The sequence below is a fragment of the Schistocerca gregaria genome, chromosome 2 (assembly GCF_023897955.1).
Source record: "Schistocerca gregaria isolate iqSchGreg1 chromosome 2, iqSchGreg1.2, whole genome shotgun sequence".
Taxonomy (NCBI): domain Eukaryota; kingdom Metazoa; phylum Arthropoda; class Insecta; order Orthoptera; family Acrididae; genus Schistocerca; species Schistocerca gregaria.
This window is the reverse complement of record NC_064921.1, coordinates 854065592-854083799: the sequence shown is the minus strand read 5'-3', so window position 1 is coordinate 854083799 and position 18208 is coordinate 854065592. Positions and strand designations below refer to the sequence as shown.

The 18208-nt window shown below is 41.4% G+C and overlaps 1 protein-coding gene across 5 annotated transcripts in view; it reads right to left on the bottom strand.

Moving 5' to 3' along the window:
* Positions 1–18208, bottom strand: part of LOC126335220 (uncharacterized) — a 494861-nt gene that overhangs the window by 109502 nt on the left and 367151 nt on the right. For all 5 annotated transcript variants that reach the window (XM_049998251.1, XM_049998254.1, XM_049998250.1 and 2 more), the window contains one exon: positions 14154–14233. The gene's annotated coding sequence lies outside the window, so the exon portion shown is untranslated. The remainder of the gene's footprint in view (positions 1–14153; positions 14234–18208) is intronic.

The window sequence follows — 18208 nt, the reverse complement described above, 5'->3', positions numbered from 1 at the left end:
AAATCCAAAGTCGTTTATTATATTTAAAATATGCTACTAGTTTCGACACTACATGGTGTCATCTTCAGGCACCGAACGTAATCTGCCATCCACAACCGTTTACATGTGCAATGAACAGAAAAGTATGCAGCGACAGTCGTCTGACCATGCTGGGCTTGTTATTACCACGGCACGTACGAAATGCTGTTAATTTTGGCCCGCTGCATACGATTCTGTTCATTGCATATCAGAACGGTTGTGGATGGGAGGTTACGTTCGGGACGTGAAGGTGACGCCATGCGGTGTCGAAACTGGTAGCATATTTTAAAAAGAATAAACGACGTTAAATTCAAATACAGTCGCTGGTTTTGTCATTATTCAAGTACTAAGTGGCCGGTCCCTTCTTTTTGTGAAGTTGTGCCACGCACTCCTCTTCTCCCCAATTCCGTTCAGTACCTCCTCAGTATGTGATCTATCCATTTAATCTTCAGCATTCTTCTGTAGCACCACATTTCGAAAGCTTCTATTCTCTTCTTGTCCAAGCTGTTTATCGTCCATGTTTCACTTCCATACATGGCTACACTCCATACAAATACTTTCAGAAACGACTTCCTGACACTTAAATCTATACTTGGTTTTAACAAATTTCTCTTCTTCAGAAACGCTTTCCTTGCCATTGCCCGTCTACATTTTATATCCTCTCTACCTCGACCATCGTCACTTATTTTGCTCCCCAAATAGCGAAACTCCTTTACTACTTTAAGTGTCTCATTTCCTAATCTAATTCCCTCAGCATCACCCGACTTAATTCAACTACATTCCATTATCCTCGTTTTACTTTTGTTGATGTTCATGTTATATCCTCCTTTCAAGACACTGTCCATTCCATTCAACTGCTCTTCCGAGTCGTTTGCTGTCTCTGACAGAATTACAATGTCATCGGCGAACCTCAATGTTTTTATTTCTTCTCCATGGATTTTAATACCTACTCCGAATTTTTCTTTTGTTTCCTTTACTGCTTGCTCAATATACAGATTGAATAACATCCGGGAGAGGCTACAACCCTGCCTCACTCCCTACGCAACCACTGCTTCCCTTTCATGCCCCTCGACCCCTATAACTTCCATCTGGTTTCTGTACAAATTGTAAATAGCCTTTCACTCCCTGTATTTTACCCCCTGTCACCTTTAGAATTTGAAGGGGAGTGTAGATATACTGCTCCTGAATTATTTGCAAAAATTGTATTTGTGAACTGTTATAACATTTTTCGTAAACTCTTATTTTTTCTGGCAGAATTTTGTAACTAAATGAACGTAAAAACTGATGAACATACGATAGTTTTATTTTTCTAGTTCCTCATGTGTTGAATCTTGTTCTTGGCCTGCCGCTGTAACGTTACCTGTATTTAGGCGGGCTAATCGGCCGCCCTGTATTGGTTCGAGGTAAGATGAATGTGTTGTACGGCTGACCGCTAGGGGGGCAAGTCTTGGGCGTGCCGCGGCAGTTCCGGCTTCCTGCTAGGCAACCGGTATGAGCGAGTCCAGGTGCAGGGACGAGAAGCACGTCGCCGGAAACAGGGAAAATCCCTGAGCTGGGAATTTGGACGGCTGTTACACTCTCGGCCTTTGTACAGGAGGTGCTCCAAGAAATGGCGGAGTGTCAGAAAAATCTTAAAGCTTGGGTAGCTCAGTTGGTAGAGCACATGCCCGCGAAAGGCAAAGGTCCCGAGTTCCAGTCTCGGTCCGGCACACCGTTTTAATCTGCCAGGAAGTTTCATATCAGCGCACACTCCGTTGCAGAGTGAAAATCTCATTCTGGAATCTTAAAGATGACTAAGTTACAGCTCTTCGAGATTCGACAAAACCTCACACCAAATATTAATGCAACTCTGAATACATTTGCGGTCTCATAAAAATCAGGTGCATTTGGGAGGACGACTGTTCAATCCCGCGTCCGGCCATCCTGATTTAGATTTTCCGTGATTTCCCTAAATCGCTCCAGGCAAATGCCGGAATGGTTCCTTTGAAAGGGCACAGCCGATTTCCTTCCCCGTCCTTCCTAATCCGATGAGAACTATGACCTCGCTGTTTGGTCTCTTTCCCCTAACAATCCAATCCAAACATCAGGGGCATACAATAACACAACAGTATTTCAATATCTTTGAAATTACATAAGTTAATATTTCACTGTGAATAAGCATTTTCACAATGGACGTCTGAATTAGAAACTTTTAATCGCTACATGCAATTTCAGCAAATGATATCTCAGATCGTACCATTACACTACAACTATCATTTCTGAAAGCTGAGTATTCTGTATTTTATTTATTGATTTAAGACGTCTTTCATATCTTTTTCTTTATGCAAATGTTTGTCAGAAGATCGTATTCTCCACATTTACACAGCAAATGAATGCAACAGCCAGCCGAGGTGGCCGAGCGGTTCTAGGCCCTTCAGTCTGGACCCGCGCGACCGCTACGGTCGCAGGTTCGAATCCTGCCTCGATCATGGATGTGTGTGATGTCCTTAGGTTAGTTAGGTTTAAGTAGTTCTAAGTTCTAGGGGACTGATGATCTCAGATGTTAAGTCCCATAGTGCTCAGTGCCATTTTGAATACAACATGAATACCTCGTATTTTGTCATACTTGGGTATTCATTAAATGAACAGTTTACTATTTTGCCAGTAACTTTATTTAAACGTTGGTTGAAAGTGATATTAAAAACCTATGCTAATTTAAGAGTGGAAGGTCGCATGTGTTAGCGGATATCATAAATGAACAGACGACCAAATGACACTTCTGTCAAGCAGGCCTAAATAAACATGTAAACATTATTTAAGGATAATATAGCATCATTTATTGTGAGCACACTGTGCAAGAATTTTATTTATGAAGTAACTATGACTTACGTTTATAAAAACTGATCTGAACGTACCTAAACGTTTATAATGGCTCTGAGCACTATGGGATTCAACTGCTGTGGTCATCAGTCCCCTAGAACTTAGAACTACTTAAACCTAACTAACCTAAGGACATCACACACATCCATGCCCTTGGCAGGATTCGAACCTGCGACCGTAGCAGTCGCACGGTTCCGGACTGCGCGCCTAGAACCGCGAGTAAACGTTTATAATACTTCTTTCATTTAGATATTGTAATAATATATTAGTTTACAGTGGGAAAGTGGTCAATATGAATCACATCATATCTGTAGCGCTTAAGGACGGTGCGTTTTTGGTATGGCAGCCTTCAGCCAATGGAGAAGCAGACAGTAGTGCATACTATAGGAGTCAAGTGGAGACTGGGACTTTTCGAGTGAAAAGCTCAAGGGAATGGCTTTTGATACTTTTACGGCAGACCTGCCTGCCCCATGTGGTAACGTGCGTGATTCATTTGTATACGTGATTGATTCTGGTTGCTGAACGGCAGCTACCAAACTAACTTCCGAAGGGAATTTGTGTGTCTAGAGGTCTGATTGTGGTCCAGAGTAGGACTCTTAATTTTTCCCGCTTGATGCTATTAAAGAAATGTGGACAGAGTATGAGCTACTTATTCTTTGTGTCTCATATGATAATTTGTAAATCATCAGGTTGAACTATGAACTGTTTTGAGCTGGTGAATATTTCGAGTACTGCGATCACTAAATGTGCTCAGTTTTTGATAACAGTTTTATTTGGGAATTTTGCTACCATTCTCGCAATGCTCTCAACCTCGCGTTACTGCATTTGATAAGGGTATTTTTTGTCTGCATTTTGTCTCACTATCGTAAGATCACTCCCAGTTTATCGGAGATTTCGTTTCTTGGATAAACATTATTCAGTGCAATTCTGACTTCTACATCAATTACAGACGTTACACTAGAAGCCTTGTTGTTAAATTATTCGTTTAACTATTATTTTACATTTATTTTTAATTTCTTAATTCGCAGTTCTACCCAGTGCATTGACTGTTTGACAGCAGGAACACAACTACAGGTTATTATTTGCAGCAAATTATCTGAGGGGCATGAACGCAGACTTGGGTGACTTGACTCTATGACTATATCGAGCTATTCTCTTTAAAAAGTGCCGTGCATAGCCCAAGTCCAAACGTTAAAGTATCTGCAGGTAACGAGGCAACTGGTTTGTTCATATGGGATGCTGATTAGGAAGATCAACTACACAAGCAGTAGCCTTCAGGTACCGTCGCACTGTGGAAATTTTATTATTCTACGTTCAGTACTTTCTGATATAAAGGGCCAATTATGGTCAGAAAAAAAAATAGTTCCGAGATGCTGAAATCCAAAGCTTTTTTAATTAAAAACTTTTATACTGTCAGCTGTCTCTTTCGTGCACTACAATTTTCCTGGCCGGTTATCTATGCCCTTCTCACTGACACAAACGCCCACATCTTGCATTTTTCTTTTCTTTCTTGCTTCTTTTGACATTTACTGAGTAGCAAACTCTGCTTGGCCTACAAGAAGCACATCCAGTTCTCGCAGACGTCTAGCTGTGTTCTGCCCTAATCTCACCTTTACCTCCTCCAGAACCTTTAGTTTTTTATAGTTACCACTATGGAAAGTAATTACAGCATCAAATACTGCTAACCTTAGACTCATGAGGGAAACAAAAACATTTCTAGGCACATGGCACCAAACAACATTATCGAAAGAGTCATTCACATTCTGGGTCTTCCCACACATTTCTTTAGTACCTATGGATTTACGAATCGTTTAATATAGGTTTGATAGGCGCCATTGCTGCCAAAGAAAATCAGAACATTCAGCTGTGCTATACTTACACCAACCACTATGGAGCACTGTCACTTCAGACACATTATTCTGGTTATTTACACTACCATCACAGATTGTACATATTTTCTAAAAATTTAGATCCAAATTCACTCCTGACATGTCTGTTAGCCCCAAATTTGCGTTTCTTCAACATACTTTTACGCTTATTCATTTCATATACAGTACATTTTAAAGAGCAATATATGCAAGTACACTAAAGAAATTCCTGGCTAGCATCCTATTTTCGTGCAAACTAGCGCCAGAAACAAAGGGCTGATTTATTTGTAATGTCCACTTCTGAAACGTAGGACTGGTAACAAAAAAAGACATTTCGCAACCTGTATAGTTCCCTAGATATGAGTGTTCAACTCTGGCAGTGCATATGAGGCGCCGAAGATGGTCTGTTGTATGTTGAATTTAAAAATATTATTTGAAGATCTTAAAACTATCTGCTTTTAATGTATGATATACCAATATATATATATATATATATATATATATATATATATATATATATATATATATATATATATATTAAAATGGAAAAGAAAATTGAGAATGCGCTAGGTGACGATCAGTTTGGCTTTAGGAAAAGTAAAGGCACGAGAGAGGCAGTTCTGATGTTACGGCTAATAATGGAAGCAAGGCTAAAGAAAAATCAAGACACGTGCATAGGATTTGTCGACCTGGAAAAAGCGTTCGACAATGTAAAATGGTGCAAGTTGTTCAAGATTTTGAAAAAAATAGGGGTAAGCTATAGGGAGAGACGGGTCATATACAATATGTACAACCACCAAGAGGGAATAATAAGAGTGGACGATCAAGAACGAAGTGCTCGTATTAAGAAGGGAGTAAGACAAGGCTGTAGCCTTTCGCTCCTACTCTTCAATCTGTACATCGAGGATGCAATGATGGAAATAAAAGAAAGGTTCAGGAGTGGAATTAAAATACAAGGTGAAAGGATATCAATGATACGATTCGCTGATGACATTGCTATCCTGAGTGAAAGTGAAGAAGAATTAAATGATCTGCTGAACGGAATGAACAGTCTAATGAGTACAAGGTATGGTTTGAGAGTAAATCGGAGAAAGACGAAGGTAATGAGAAGTAGTAGAAATGAGAATAGCGAGAAACTTAACATCAGGATTGATGGTCACGAAGTCAATAAAGTTAAGGAATTCTGCTACCTAGGCAGTAAAATAACCAATGACGGACGGAGCAAGGAGGGCATCAAAAGCAGACTCGTTATGGCAAAAAGGGCATTTCTGGCCAAGAGAAGTCTCCTAATATCAAATACCGGCCTTAATTTGAGGAAGAAATTTCTGAGGCTGTACGCCTGGAGTACAGCATTGTATGGTAGTGAAACAAGGACTGTGGGAAAACCGGAACAGAAGAGAATCGAAGCATTTGACATGTGGTGCTATAGTCGAATGTTGAAAATTAGGTGGACTGATAAGGTAAGGAATGAGGAGGTTCTACGCAGAATCGGAGAGGAAAGGAATATGTGGAAAACACTGATAAGGAGAAGGGACAGGATGATAGAACATCTGCAAAGACATGAGGGAATGACTTCCATGGTACTAGAGGGAGATGTAGAGGGCAAAAACTGTAGAGGAAGACAGAGATTGGAATACGTCAAGCAAATAATTGAGGACGTAGGTTGCAAGTGCTACTCTGAGATGAAGAGGTTAGCACAAGAAAGGAATTCGTGGCGGGCCGCATCAAACAAGTCAGTAGATTGACGACAAAAAAAAAAAAAAAAAAAAAAAAAATTACCAAAATTTTCACCAGAGTCATATAAAAGAGAACAGAAAATGTCAAATGTCATCTAATTTGACATACAATCTCCCCTTAATTTGAGGAAGAATTATCTCAGAATTACGTTTGGAGCACAGAACAGTATGGACGTGGGTCACAACTATGGGGAAACCGGAAAGGATTATAAGTTGTGGCGGTATAGAACAATGCTGAAAATTAGGTCGACTGTTAAAAAATGAGAAGGTTCTACGCAGAATAGGCGAGGAGGGCAACATGTGTAGAACACTGACATGAAAAAGGGTCAGGACAGCAGTGCATGTGCCAGAACTTCAAGGAATAACACCCATGGTACTTGATGGCGCCACAGAGGGTAAAAATTGTAGGGGAAGATTGAGATTGGACTACATCGAACAAATAATTGATGGCATTAAATACATTTGTTACTCAGAGATAAGGAGGAATTCACGGTGGGCAGCACCAAATAAATCACAAGACAGGTGACACAAACAGAAAAAATGTACACAGCCTGAATACTTGGCCTGCAGACCTGCTTTCAGCGCTACGGCGAGTGCCCCAGCGGGCGATGGTTCTCCGGGACGCTACGAGGCGACAGCTGTAAGCGGCCCTCGGGCAGCGACAAACTGTTTACCGCGCGCCGGGGCTATTTCCACTTGGCCGGAACCAAACACCCCCCGACTGGCAATTAAATTCCCTCGCGGCAAAACAAACGGGCCGTGACTCGTCTTTGAACGGACCTGTTGCCCGTGTCTGCGCCTCCTACGCTTCGCCGTCGGAAAGGGAGAAGTAATGTGCTTTCGTAAACAATTTGAAAACAAGCAGACGGAGAAAACGATCACGCAAGTGACAGAAACGAAGGAGAACAAAATCTGACGTCCATAACCTCGACATGTTTCAGCAAACAGTTGGAAATGCTAACGAGGACGCAGATACGGAAATAGTGATGAAGAAACTTTCATGTGGCGCTTAATTCAACTACAACTCTGGTTCTGGACAGATTATTCAGAGAACGGGATACGTTACAGGCAGTCAGTGTACAAGATGCCATGACAATTAAACAAAATGACAATGCTGGGACTGATAATTCACAGCTTGCAACTACTTTTAACAACAACTTCCTAATCGTAACAGCATATATACAATTAAACAATTCAGTTGGAGAAGCAAGAAAATATATTAAAATATTATTCCATAAAGTTTTAAGCAACTAGCAGCATCAACAACACCCTCCGATGAAATTAATAAATTATAGAAATTCTAAAAAACAAAAGCTCCTGCGGGATTGATGTAATTTCAAGCAGACTTCTGAAAAGTTGTTCCAAGTTTAATAGTAATTTCCTTAGTGGTATTCGTAACGCATCGATGGCACAGGAAATTTTCCCAGGCAGGTTAAAAAATGCATTATTAAACCACTCATATGAAAGGTGACAAAGCAGACTTAAACAATTATCGCCAAATTTCCTTACTGACATCTTTTCAAAATATTCTAAAAAGTGTGCGCCTACTCTACAGCAGGCGCACACGTAAGCGGAAACAATTTATTTAACGTATCACAGACAGGTTGCTCGACTGAGAATGGTATTTATCCATACACTCATCAGATAGCATAAGCCTTAGATAATTATATATAGCCTGTTGGTTCCTATTGTGATATTTCAGAGGCGTTTGACTGTGTAGATCGTAATGCGCTCTTTGAAAAACTCGAGTTTTTATGGAATTTATGGTTTTACGTCCAGCTGGTTTGGATCATACTTCATAAACAGAGGGAAAAGGTTGAACTGAACAATTCAGACAATGTCAGAAAGGTGGAAAACTTTTGTGACTTGGGAAAAAAAATGACATAGAGTCCGACAGGGTTCAATTTTGGGTCCACTCCTCTTACTTACATATATGAATGATCTTCCACTTAACATTCAACAAGCAAAACTGGTACTATTTGAAGACGGTACTAATGTTGTAATAAATCCCATTAGAGAGAAAAGAACAGAAGAGACAGAAAATGATATTTTCCAAAGAATTTTAAGTGGTTCTCAGAAAATGGACACTCCCTAAATTAAAAAAGAAACACACTACAACAAATAGAGTCATACCAAGAATTAATGTAGCACATGACCAATAGGCAGTAAGCAGAGTAAAATGCTAAAATGTTTGGTGTACATACTGATGAAAACTTGAACTGGGAGAAGCACATTACTGAGCTGCTCAAACAACTATGTTGAGCCACTTTTGTTCATCGTTCATGTGAACTATGGAACATGTTATTAAATAACTCAGTACAGGGCGAACTAGAATTTACGTTTTCCCGGTTATGATACTGTCACGATTAAGTCACCAGTCTTGTGGGTGGTTTGATGGGGTCCACCACAGATTCTTCGTCTGTGCCAACCACCTCACCTCACAGTTTCATATACAGCCGATGTCTCAATTACATGCGTATAAATTCTAATTTCTGTTTTCCGCTACACTTTTCTTCCCTCCATCGCTCCTCTGGTACAGTGAAAACTATTCTTTGAAGTCCAAACACATGCACTATCATCCTATCCCTTCAGTAGCCAGTGTTTTTCATACGATTGCTTTTCTCCCCGATTCTACGGAGAACCACCTCATTTATTATTGTTTTTGTTGTTGTTGTGGTCTTCAGTCCTGAGACTGGTTTGATGGAGCTTTCCATGCTACTCTATCCTGTACAAGCTTCTTCATCTCCCAGTACCTACTGCAGCCTACATCCTTCTGAATCTGCTTAGTGTATTCATCTCTTGGTTAGGCTACACAATTTTCAGTGTCATCCTGTAATACCACTTCTTAAAAGCTTCGATTCTCATACGGTATCCTCACAGACCATGATTCAATTCCATAATATGTTGCGCTCCAGACGCACATTCTGAGAAATTTCCTTCTATAGTAAAGACTTACGTTTGATACTAGCAGACTTCTACAGGGTTTATAATTTGAAACATTAACCATCCGTATGTATGGTTTACAAATGTTTATTAAATCAGACCATTACCGGTTTCGGATTTGTTACAAATTCATCTTCAGATGGCTGTTATACGCTTTCTTGCTTTTCTGTTGGGGTTTCTTTTTCGTACTTGTTAGTCGTTCTCAGTATTAAGATAAACAAAATCCTTTCGCGCAGATATACGTGAAATTGTCTTAAGGTTAATAAAATAATTTAAATACATTCTCTCGTAAGTTTGAACGAAACCTTTTACACTAGGTCCGATTCCAATGGGAACCATTGTGCTCAGCGACTGCAAAAATGTTGTAATCAGGGACGAACACAGCAATCATTCACATTGAAATCTAGCTAGGTTTCAGCTACCGTTACTGTGTGTTTAGTAGCGGGTCATGTAGATACAGAAAGCTTCAACGTACATTTGTTGCTAAAACGACTTTAACATGTCCCTAGCTAAGTTCACGTGTGGGAGCACGGAAATACCTGCCCTTCCACGAGTTATAGTCACTGTCCGTACAAACTACAATAATACGCCAGTCATTATTAATAGCAGTAGCATAGCTGGTTTTCGTGTGCGTTGTCACGTCTGCTTCATGTTTCGTTGTACACGTACAATGGAGAAATCATGAAAATTTATTTAAATCAATCTGGAACATAGTCAAACAAGAACTTTCGATAAGTAGTATCAATAATATTTTGTTGAAGGACGGGCACAGTTTTGCATAAAAGAAGTAAATGCACTAGAGCTAAAGGATACGAGCGACTTGAAAATGTTGAAAAGGAATTTTGAAATCTTGACGCTTTAATGGAGCAAGAAGTGTAGCTCGTCTATAAAGGACATTGCGTACAGAAAACGCTCGAGTATTTGGAATCCCCAACAGGTCGGATTAAAGGTAGCAATTGAAAGGCACGCTGTTGTATTTGTTAACATTAGGTTTTATCAACATGCGAGTATTTTGGGAGTGTGAATCCCTTGGAGAGTAGACCGTTCTTTTCTCGAAACACTATTGAAGTTGAGAGGACCAACGCTTGTGAGGGACTGCAGAACCATTCTTCCACCTATATACATGTCATCAATATATCGAACGCAAAGACAGATAAACCAGGGCGCGTACGGAAACATACAATGATAAGCCAAAGAATTATGATGACTACCCAACGCGAAGTTGGATGCGACCTGCCAGGGGCCGGGCACTGAGCGATAGCCGAGGTTGTCCGATCGGTTGGGATGGGCCTGGAGGTGTTGAGGAGTGAGGAAGGTCTGCGGTACCGAGAGGAAGTGGCGACTTCGACTTGAGCCAGCGCTGGAGGCCGGTGCGGGTTGTGACTGACAACTTGCGGGCCGCTGCCAGGTTGTTGTCTGGCGCACTGCCCACGGTTGTTTGGGTGTCGGCGATGCTGGTCCAAGGAGTCGCCGTGGAAGCGGTCAGTTCCTGGAGAGACACGAACAGAGCTCGTCTGCCAGAGGCCAAGTCCAAGGGGCCTCATGGAGATGGTGTGGAGCGGTACCTGGCGGAAAGCGGTCAGTACGGTCGGCTGTAAGGTGGGCAGAAACTTGAGGTAGTTGGTTCTGTCTTCTCGGGTCATGCGCACAGCACCTCATTGAAGGCATCAGCGGGAGCGCTGAGTGCTTTATGAGTTAATGTCGGTATTCTGATGACCATGGATTCAAGTCGAGGTACTGTGTTAGGTACAACTCTGACAAGGTGCGTTAATTGCAACAAGTAGTAATTCACAGTACTATGGAAATCTGTGAGCGTTCTCTAATGGCTTGTTTGTCCGTTTGTGCGACGTGCTGTAGTGAATGTTACGTCAGTAAACAGGCCTGTTAAGTCAGTATCGCTGCGCGCGTGTCTGTACGGATTAAATGAGAATAATCTTCATCATGTTTTGAAATTAAAGTTACTAAGTAATGAAAACCATCTCAGCTATATTTTTACACATTCATCGTGTTACGACCGGTTTCGTTCCCTTAACGTCTTCAGGTTGCCCAAGTGTGCTGAAGTCAAGAAATAAATGGTCTGGCTGTTGCATGTGCATTACATACACTACATTAGATACGACAACCAGGGTCGAAACTGTTTTATTACAACAGTGGTTCTGTTTTGTAAACAGTGATTTTAAATTGCGCTAGCGTACTGAAATTGTTGTCTTATATGACTGATTTTTTAAATGTGTAACTGGATTACTGATCATATAGACATAAGCGTGTGTAGGTGGGTAGTGATGTCTTGGCGGTTGGGTGTAATTAGTAGTAATACAGTAAGGAGCAGTTAGTGGGTACATTACTGTTTTTTGGAAGGGGGACAGCGTTCGTTCTCTTCTTACTGGTTCCATTGGCAGCACGTTCTCTTCAAAATGGTTCAAATGGCTCTGAGCACTATGGGACTTAACATCTATGGTCATCAGTCCCCTAGAACTTAGAACTACTTAAACCTAACTAACCAAAGGACATCACACAACACCCACATTCTCTGCACCGATGAGTGTGGCATTAGTCTACAACCAGACAATCGTCGGAGACTTGTTTAGAGGCAACCCGGCCACGCTGAACGCCTTCTACAACTCCAGCGAAGATCGATAGTTCATCTCAGGTTTAGTTTAAACTATCCTCACGGCATAACTCCGATACAAAGTCACACGAGATTAAGTCATCTGAGTTTGGACGTATACAAATTAGTTCTACTCTACCTGTCCTTTGGCTGGACGGTTCTGTACAAGGGTAGTGCCAACGTACATCTCACGTAACGACTGCAGAAATAGAGAAATCAAGGCTCGTACGGAAGCATACAAACGGCCGTGTTTTCCTTGCTTCCTTTGCGGGTGGAACAGAAAAAGGACTGACAATTAATGGTAAAAGATACCGTCCGCCAGGCACCGTATGGTTGCATGTGGAGTATATACATACATCAAATAAAGTTCCTAGAACTCCTGAAAATAGACGTTGACTGTGGATATTGTATTACAGACACAGTCCCTTTGACTTTTCAGAGATGTCACTGAACCACCACAAAGATGTAAACAACTATGCATGAGCTGCGCCTATTAGACCGAGGGGGTCCGACAGCCGATCAGTTCCAGTCATTCCACCAAGAAGGAGGTACACGGCTAGTATTGTATGTAGTTCAACGATGCCTAGACGGTCAATACTGCGATTTGATCGCGTCCGCATTGTTACTATGTGCCAGGAAGGGCTCTCAATAAGGGAAGTGTCCAGGCGTCTCAGAGTGAACTAAAGCGATGTTGTTCCGACATAGAGGACGTACAGAGAACAGGAACTGTCGATGTCATGCCTCTCTCAGGCAGCCCAAGGGCAGCTACTGCCGTGGATGACCGCTACCAACGGATTATGGCTCGGAGGAAACCTGACAGCAACGCCACCATGTTGAATAATGGCTTTCGTGCAGCCACAGGACGTCGTGTTACGAATCAAACTGTGCCTAATAGTCTGCATTATACGCAACTTCACTACCGACGTCCATGGCGAGGTCCATCTTTGCAACCACGACACCATGCAGCGTGGTACAGATGGGCCCAACAACATGCCGAATGGATCGCTCAGGATTGGCATCATGTTCGCTTCACCGATGAGTGTCGTATATGCCTCCAACCAGACAATCGTCGGAGACGTGTTGAGAGGCAACCCGGCCCGGCAGAACGCCTTTGACACACTGTCCAGCGAGTGCAGCAAGGTGGAGGTTCCCTGCTGTTTTCGGGTGGCATTATCTGGGACCGACGTTCGCCACTGGCAGTTATGGAAGGTGCCGTAACGGATGTATGATACGAGAATGTCATCCTCCATCCGATAGTGCAACCATATCGGCAGCATATTGGCGAGGCGTTCGTCTTCATGGACGACAATTCGCGTCCCCATCGCGCACATCTTGTGAGTGACTTCCTTCAGGATAACGACATCGAGCGACTAAAGTGGCCAGCATGTTCTCCAGACATTAACCCTATCGAACATGCCTGTTATAGTTTGAAAAGGACTGTTTATGGATGACGTGATCCAGAAACCACCCTGAGGGATCTACGCCAATCGCCGTTGAGGAGTGGGACAATCTGGTCCAACAGTGCCTTGATGAACTTGTGGATAGTATGCATCACGAATACAGGCATACATCGCTGCAAGAGGACGTGCTACTTGGTATTAAAGGTACCGGTGTGTACCGCAATCTGGATCACTACCTCTGAAGGTCTCGCTGTATGGTGGTACAACATGGAATCTGTGGTTTTCATGAGCAATAAAAAGGGTGGAAATCATGCTTATGTTGATCTCTATTCCAATTTTCTGTATAGATGTAGAACTGGAAAAGTTGTATTCCGAAACGGACTTGAACGCAGTGTATGTCCCCCTATATTCGCAAACCGGGACAGTTTCCCGTATATATTAGTCCACCTGGTACATCAACTCATGAATGTTCAAGAAGATTGAAAAGCAATTTTGTTTCTTGAGTAGATGCAGTAGCTATGAACGACTGCATCAAATCAAGGGGTCATACTGATATAAACATTTTTATATGAGCCATTCCATCCACGCGTGCTTCTCACTTTTAAAGAAACATCCTTTGTGTAACGATGTTTACCAAAAGAATAAATCATTACACATAAAAGTTGTATATTCTCTCTTCGTTTCGCACATATGAGAAAAAAGAATCGGCAAAGTTTCTTACCTGCCAGAACAATGTGATCCTTCGATGTTGGAAATACTATCTTTGCTTCTCCCCGTGACGATGTCAAAACGTCCAGCCACCTGCAAACAAAATTAGAAAAAAATGCAGTTGTGAATGGAGTAAGTATAAAAAGAAGAGATACAAAATATCATAAAAGCTGCTGAATGTTACTCATATAGAAGGAGAAATATCAAAACGGATACAATAAGCCAAAAATGTTATAAGAATGAAATTACTATTTCTGTGGTGGATTAACGGTTTACATTGTACTATTTTAGCATTGTCGAGGCATTAGGTGTACTAAGCAGTAGAGGTATATAGTTTGAAGAGAAACAGTGTGATAAGTTGGAGCAGGGCAGAGGACTTGGACCAAAATTTTCCAAACTACCATGTCTTGAAAATGCACCGCAGTGGAGCTAGGGTCTTAAATTGATAGCCAATAAGCGACGAGCACACAGAAGTTCGTCCGGTTACCAATCTGTCTAGTTTAATCAAACTTAGCTGCAGCTGCGTTATGTTGTGGTCGTTATGCTCAACTGCACTTCTTGCGCAGTTGATTTAATAGCCTAGCTTTAGCCAGTAAACATTACTGAAAATTCATCTCAGACATTATCAGTCATGGACAAAATTTAGTTTGCCTGGCTCTGACGAATTGAAACTAATGCTCTTAATCATAACAGGTATTAGCTGGGGCAATTTAGTTTAAACGCACAAATATCCACTTGCTTGGCACTGCCAGTATGTAGTTTTATCGCCGTAGCTGCACAAGGGTGCGTTTCTGACGCATGTTTCTTTAGAAAATTTTATCAATGCGAAATCCATTACTCTTCTCTGTCCTTCTTAAAAAGTCGTTTTTCTCAGTACTGTATCTGAGCTCCCAAAGATGCCTATGTTATTTTTGCACTGGGTGTGTATACAAGCTTTATTTCTTTATTGTCTCTGGACATTATCCATTTAGCCAGCATCTAGAACTCAACTATCGTAATTTAGAAACTACATTATACAGTAAGTCCCACGTCTACGCAGACTTGCAACCGCACAATTCCATACAGACCATGTTCTTCAAAATACTTACATCCAGAGTGCAAGAATTTCAACATCATACCATTATGTGTCCAGCGGTTACAGTGTTGAATATGCGTGGTCAAAAGTGCAAATCAACTAAGGTGACATTTCCGCGATCAACTGTGAAAGTAAAATCCCTTAGATACCTTGCTTGATGAGATCCTCTATATCTTCCCATTTCGTGCTAATCTTTCCATTTCTGCATATGAATTACACATAACATTTTCTGTAATGTGCTCTACATATTGTAATATTTGCCCGACCCTATAATTTTCCTCCCCACTTTTCATTCCAGCATCAGGTTACCTATACACGTTCCTTCATTTGATAGTGGTGCGAACGACGTATTGCCTCTTTTACTGTTTAAAGAAAATCGTTATTTTTTATGATTTTTCCTGTTTTTGGAAGTAACAGTCATGTAGGCACATCTAAATGACTATACTTGGCTGTTCTTTCATTTCTTTTAGAACAGCTCTTCGGATAATAACGAATCACTAAAAAACGAATTGCTAAAGGGAATTTCAATAGTGTTCACAAGGAAATAACACAACAGTCGAATGACAATTGGTGCTATCATTTGGACAGTTTATTTTGTACGTTGTCGATCCATATATTTTAGTCTTTCATATCGCAACATTTAAATACGTCCTGTCTCTTCCATTCGACTTTTCTCAGTGTCTTTGTTTCCTTCACTTCCTACCGAGTAATACTTTTATAATTACCCCTTTAACAACTGCTATACGTGGTTACATAGTACTTCTTCCACTAAGGTTCACACCCTGAGATAGAAATACCGTGACAGTTGTTCGATCCGTTTCGCCAACTGTGCTATCGGAGGCGATGAATACCTAACTTATTTATCTACTTAATTTGGGATATGCTGTCACCCAGAAGTGCTGTTTCAGACACATTTTTTCTCCACTTTGTACGAATATTTGAGGTTACCAGAACCCATCGTTCCCTCGCCTCCGCTAATCTGCTTACGGAGTGAAACTTTGTCACAGATTAAAACAGTATGCCGGACCGAACTTGAACTTGGGATCTTTGTGTTTCGCGGAGTTAGAATCTAGGTCCGTCACACGAAATTAATCTGCCAGGAAGCTTCATATCAGCGCACTCTCAGCTACAGAGTGAAAAATTCATTGTACACATGGGATCTCTATCTTTTTAGTCGTCTTATGTAATATTGTTTCTAACGTAGTAGAATTATTTCACTTCCACAGTGTATTCCAGTGTCTTGCCGTTTACGAAGCTGTCCTTTGTGTTCCAACTGCTCTTTCACAATGCTAATTGCAGACTCATTACTGTCTCAGTCGTAATGGAAGACCGACTTTCGAGAGGAAAGTGTTGATGATTCCGAGAACGCGTGTTTCAAGAGAGTCAAGCAACGCGTTACTATATAGGAAGGTCCATTGATCGTGACCCGGCCAAATATATCAAGAAATAAGCGCCAAACGAAAAAACTACAAAGAACGAAACTTGTCTAGCTTGAAGGGGGAAACCAGATGGCGCTATGGTTGGCCCACTAGATGCGCTTTGTGAGAGATGGCACTGTTAGAGTCACAAACATATGGCCCACAATTTTAGACGAACAGTTCGTAACAGGTAGGTTTTTTAATTAAAATACAGAACGTAGGTACGTTTGAACATTTTATTTCAGTTGTTCCAATGCGATACATGTACCTTTGTGAACTTATCATTTCTGAGAACGCATGCTGTTAAGCGTGATTACCTGTAAATACCACATTAATGCAATAAATGATCTAAATGATGCCCGTCAACCTCAATGCATTTGGCAATACGTGTAACGACATTCCTCTCAACAGCGAGTAGTTCGCCTTCCGTAATTTTTCGCACATGCATTGACAATGCGCTGAGGCATGTTGTCAGGCGTTGTCGGTGGATCACGATAACTAATATCCTTCAACTTTCCCCGCAGAAAGAAATCCGGGGACGTCAGATCCGGTGATCGTGCGGGCCATGGTATGTTGCTTCCGACCAATCCACCTGTCATGAGATATGCTATTCAATACCGCTTCAACAGCACGCGAGCTATGTGCCGGACATCCATCATGTTGGAAGTACATCGCTATTCTGTCACGTAGTGAAGCATCTTGTAGTAACATCGGTAGAACATTACGTAGGAAATCAGCGTACATTGCACCATTTAGACTGTAGCATTCTCAACACCGACGTTTTTGAGATTCCCGATTCTCGCGCAATTTGTCTGCTACTGATGTGCGGATTAGCCGCGACAGCAGCTAAAACACCTACTAAGGAATCATCATTTGTTGCAGGTCGTGGTTGACGTTTCACATGTGGCTGAACACTTCCTGTTTCCTTAAATAACGTAACTATTCGGCGAACGGTCCGGACACTTGGATGATGTCGTCCAGGATACCGAGCAGCATACATATCACACGCCCGTTAGGCATTTTGATCTCAATAGCCATACATCAACACGATATCGACCTTTTCCGCAATTGGTAAACGGTCCATTTTAACACGGGCAATGAATCACGAAGCAAATACCGTCCGCACTGGCGGAATGTTACGTGATACCACGTACTTATACGTTTGTGACTATTACAGCGCCATCTATCACAAAGCGAAGAAAGTTGTCCAACTAAAACATTCATATTTCTTTACGTGCTACACGAATATGTAAAAAAAATAGGGGTTCCTATTTTAAAAAACGCAGTTCATATCCGTTTGACCTATGGCAGCGCCATCTAGCGGGCCAACCATAGCGATATCTGTTTTCCCCCTTCAAGCTAGACAAGTTTTGTTCTTTGTAGTTTTTTCGTTTGATGCTTTGGTGAGATATTTGGCCCTGTCACTATCAATGAATCACCCAGTGTAGAGAGGAAGAACAAAGATGTAGAATGGTAATAACGTTTATTTTATTTAAAAAGCTTTACGAGTCTTCACATAAAAATTAGGATGAATTACTTTTCAGTAAGCTCTCGTAATATTTCACAACTACACAG